We start from the raw sequence: 5,626 nt of genomic DNA, 5'->3' as shown, positions 1-5,626 counted from the left end.
AAAAAAAAAAAAAAAAAAAAAAGGGCTCCCTTTAACGAGCATCGCGTGGGACCATCTAAAATTCGGCGCCTTTCCTCGTTCAAACTGTACATGCGCCTCCCACGTGGGCCCACCCTACCAATTCATTATTTTCTTTTCCTTTTTTTGCTTCACAATTAATTAAATCTATAAATTTTTATAATTTTGACTTCTCAAATAAAATATAAATAAATATAATTATGCATACATCCCATATCTAACCTTTTTTTTTTCTTTAATATAATAAAATTTAAATTTAAATTTAAATTACAAAAAAAAAAAAAAAAAAATTGGGTTGTGAACTTATTCAGCATATAGTCTGCCCAACCTACCCAAAAGGAACATAGTATTTTACCTCTTAAAATTCGAGGTAAGTAATTAATTGGAGAAGTTTTTTCTATAAAGAGCGGATTACTTTCTTAAAACTTTGACTTATATGCTTCACTTGATGAAATCTTACGTCTTGACTTGTATACCATGTATGAAATGCAATAGTATGACACGTGATTTTCTAAATAAGGCTTAGATATGAATGTGTTTAGCTTTCTATATTACAATTACGTATGTTTCCTTACATGTTACGATGTTACTATAACGTGATTCTAGAGGGTCGCCAATTACTTTAATAGCAAAAAGTCATTTGTGGCTGACCCACGCATGTATCTTAGTTGATTTAGGCATGAGATGGCTTCTCTCATGTTAATGGTTATTTATGTGTCTCGTCGTTTTATGGTGAGACTTTGGAGGATCACCAACTAGTTTAACAGCGAGAAGGAATTAATTATTTAAACACCTAGACGAGTTAAGATTAAAAATATGACTTGTATGTTTTAAGATAAGTATGAATGGATATTCAAGGTCGTACAAGTGGAGCTATTTACTGAGTATTTTTATACTCGGTTATGTTACTTTTTTTCTTTTCAGATAATTCCTGATACACATGACACGTGATGAGAAAATTTTAGAACAATGAAACTACGATGATGGAGACAAATTAGAGTCTTATGCTACGTTCCAGTAGTTGTTGTCCATGTTATTCTATTTTCTTATTGTTTTGTCCTCCTTTTATGTGAATAATTTAGGAATATATATATATATTTTTATGTAAAATCAATGTAAATTATGAAGGATAGTGGGATAAAAAGACTTGAATATTTTAATATTTTGAGTCGTTTAATAAATTTAAATGTTTTATTGGAAAACTTTTCATCATTTTAGGTAGAGAGTAGTGACTTTCTTTACTAGTATATAATATGACATATAATTATACTATTAAAATTGTAATGATTAAGTCGGACTTTTTTTTTATTTTTAATGTGACATTCTGAGTGATGGTATGGTACATGAATGAAATGATACCACATTTGAATGAGAGCATTTTGGGGATAGGATATCTAAGAAAAGCTTAAAAGAATTGAAAATCACTGTCTATACCAATGATGTGTATTTTTTTTAATTTTCCCAATGACTCAATTATAAAAACTTAATGATTAAGTGTGTTAGAAGTACTCGTGTTGGTTCGTGGGGACAGTCTTCACTTTTAAATGAATTTATTCACTCTCGAACAGGGAGACGATGGACACGGGCCCCACCGAGTATCTAAAAGCCACCGAATTTCAGAATTTAAAAAAAAAAAAAGAAAAAAAAACAAATACATTTAAGAAAGAGATAGATTGTGTCGCCTTGTGGCAGCGAACTTGGCGCCGTCAATCGGGGACTTAACGACCGTCAATTTCCAAAAAGCCATTTCGGCTCACTCGACCGCGCGTGACTAACGGTCGTTGGGAAAGCAGTTACTGGTTTGTTTTTTTCAACCCCATTTGTAATTTTTCCAAATTATTTAGTTAATTGAAAAATTAAAAAAAAAAAAAAGCAAATTTACATAAGAAGTCGTGCACGTGCATGGGGAAGGTCAAGTTCACGAGCGGACGCTTCACGTGAATCTACGGTACACGTTATCACCACTCATCTATTTTTGCTATAGTGCGCCGACTGCTTTGCAACTCCACGGGAAGCTCTAAATTACTTCATATAAACATTTTTTTATTTAAAATATTACAATATTAAAATTGAGATTTTTTTAATTGGACAATATTATTTATTTGAGAGAGAAAAATTAATAATTACTATGATTTAACTTAAAGAACACCTATATCATAGGTACGAGTTGTTAATAATAATAATAATAATAATGATCTAAGTTACTAAAATGTGGACATTTCATCTACTAGGAAGCAAAGTCAAATAAGTTGGTCCAAACAACGGAGTTAGATGGTCTAATTTTAGGTATGATAATTTATGGAATATTTAAGATATACCACTTTTGATTTTATTATTGACCAAACAAAATGTAATAAATATTTTTTTTTGATAAGAAATTAGACTCTGTCAAATTAATTACAAAAGCACTTTAACTCACAAAGTTAAGGTCTACTACTCATCTTAAATGAGATGGATAATCTCTATTTATTTAAACTAGGAATGTAATAACCTAAAATAAAAATAAAATAAAAAAAGTGATTGAGAAAGTGGGGGTTGGACTCAGCTATAAAAGGGAGGTCTCTTAGTCTTCTTTTCATTCCATTTGAGTAATTATTTGAATCCAGATGTATAATACATTTTCTAAAATCAAAATCCTTTAGCTCAATGTTTTTATTTTCTTAAAATAGGGTCATTGCTCACGACTTGATCTCTTGCAAAATGAGACAATAAAATTTTGGTTGGCCTTATACAATGACTTTGGTGATTAAGATATATCATAACCATATAAACTATAAAGTATGCATACATATTTAATCGCCAAATATATAATTTCAAAAAACAAAAATTAAGAACACAAAATATATATATATATTAAAATGACTTCTGTGTCTTTCTATTGAGTAGCAGAAAAAGAAACATTTATTTTATTTATTTATAATATAAATTCTTCAATAATTTTTTAAATTTAGGGTATGTTTGTCTAACAACTAATAGTAAACTAGTTGGGACCCACAGAGGAAATATGCCACGTGTCTGATAGTAATGGGTTGGGGGGCGTATATGGGGGTGGTATGACACGTAAATCCCCGGCCAGGGTGGGCCCACAAAGACCGTGGTCGGCTGCGGAGATGCGGTGTCCACTGCCGGATTTGGCCGTATGGGTTTTCAGTTAAGTGAGCGGCCAATTTCCAAGATTTTTTTTTTCTTTTTCAAGTGAAACTACCCTTTTGCCCTTGTACATTTTAATTAAATCTTTTTATATTTATTGTCGCTTGAATTAAATTATAAGTTTTATATTTTAATTAATTTTTGTGTCTATGTTGGAATGGGCTTAGTTTTAGGTCGTCAATTAATCTCTAACGACACTTTATCTTACACGATTGACTTACACATTATAATTGGTTTAAGTTTGGAGTCCCTCTCCTTCTAGTTGGTTTTTAGAATAAAGTTGGTTACATTGAAGTTCATCAACTAACGGGTAGTATCACTTGGTTGATTGAACACCTAAACTATGAATAATTTTGGACTACTTCAACAATAGAAAAATGAAACCTAAACTAGACCCTCTAAAAGAGAGAATTGGGACAATAGTCACAACGTTTTCTTTTACCAAATTTACTCAAGAGGTGTATGTCTTGCACGCCATTAATCATTGATATCAATAGTCACAGAGTCAAGGTTGATTTATACCAAAAAGGTTTAGTTGACTAATTTTGGCAACTCAAAAGTCTAATAAGCTCGATGATGGGTCCCAATTGAGTACTACAAATACTACCCGAGAAAGTTGGGGAAGGATTTAGATGTTTAGAGAGAGAGAGAGGGGGGTATGGCATGTGTGTATGTGTGGTTGGAAAATTAGATAAAGAAAAGTGGTGAGTCAGCAAAGGGAAGATGGTAGTGATCCAAAAACATGTCCTAATCCAAGGTAGCCCCCCACCCTATCAAACAGCTTTCACATCCAAACACCAAATTCAAATTCAATAATGTTTTGTTCTATAATGTTATCTCTTACTTGGAAAAATATATGTTTGTAGGGCTCCTTTTCACTCTATTTCTATCCCCTTTTTCATTCCCTTCCATCTTTATATACCTATTTCCTTCCTCCTATGCTAACATATTTTATTATAAATCCTAGATTCCAATATCTTCTTTATAACACTTTCAATAAAAATAAATAAATTATCATATTCAGCGACACTGTAACGTCACTAACTAAACTCAAGACTATGTTCATTTATTAATACGAGTCTTTTCAATATGTTTTTATTGCTCTCGTTTGAATATGATCTCGATTCATTCTTATATTCTTTATTTATTAATATATTTATGATTATATTTTGTAGTTGCTAAATTTGTCCGCATATTTTGTGGAATCTTTATTGATGGATGGGAAAAAGTAATGTAAAGGGCCAAATTATTTGTGGCATCACAATATGCCAAATGACATGTTGAATTAATATATGCTAATGATTCGAGTTTTTTTTTTCTTTTTAAATTGATTAATAAACGAAATAAATTATAGATTAAGAGAGATATTTATGACAAGTCTGCCTCAAGAACAACTGGAAGAAAATGATTTCCAAATAGGATCGATATTGCCCCTTTCAATCCTTCCTTTTTCGGTATTAATCTTTTAAATCATAGCGTACCCCCCACGAAACTCGATGCCCCAAATATGCATATAAAGACAAACTAATATTCGAACAACTTGCATACCTCTCGCTTCAAAATATATATACTCATTCTCGTTGTTCTTATTAGCAAAACTATGTGTGATTGTAGATCATACACAAGTGTAAGGAAAGGTTAACACAATGCCCTAATCTAATCTAAAATCTACAAAAATATATATATATATATAACTACACGAACACAGGTTTTATAGTTTTCAACACGATGCTATTGTCAACCATACAGAAATGTCTTATCATTAGTTGAAATATAAGAATAACACGAGCTTGGAATATTTTAAAAATATTCATTCAATTATAATTATTTTAAGTAAAAAAGTTGTTACAATATTGACTCAAATATAATTAAAGTTAAATAGAAGCAACTTAATCTGAACTACAAAAAGTTGGAAAACAGCTGTTCTTCACTTTACTTTTGTTTATTTAATTACCATACAATATTATATAATAATCATACCCCCAAAAATACTTTTATTTATTCTTCTTTTTTTAAAAAATTATTATTCTTTGTTTTGCTTATAATCTAAGCCTTCTATTATTTATCCTATAAAATCTGTTCTCAATTATTATGTTTTAATTTGTTGAGTTATTTTTTATTATATTAGTAAACTCTAAAAATAAATTAAAAAATAATGAACAAAATAAATCTAAAATATATGTGGCAGAAAGGCATGTGGGAGAGCCACCATAGCTTATAGGAAAATCCAGTGATGATTTCACATTTTTTTTAATCCCAAAATTGTAATAATTACAAACAATATTTAGAGAATAATAATAAATAACTTTACTTTTTCCTCAATACATTTTTTTTTTTTAAATTTCACATTTCTTTTCAATAAAAATGGCCATAATGATGTAAATCAATTAGATGTAATAATTTTATTTTGAAACTATTTAAAGATTTTTGTAAAGTTTTTTTTTTTTTTTTTTTTTTT

Source organism: Cucurbita moschata, unplaced genomic scaffold, assembly GCF_002738365.1.
Source record: "Cucurbita moschata cultivar Rifu unplaced genomic scaffold, Cmos_1.0 Cmo_Scf00002, whole genome shotgun sequence".
In the NCBI taxonomy this organism is placed as follows: Eukaryota; Viridiplantae; Streptophyta; class Magnoliopsida; order Cucurbitales; family Cucurbitaceae; genus Cucurbita; species Cucurbita moschata.
Note: the sequence above shows the minus strand (reverse complement) of the source record.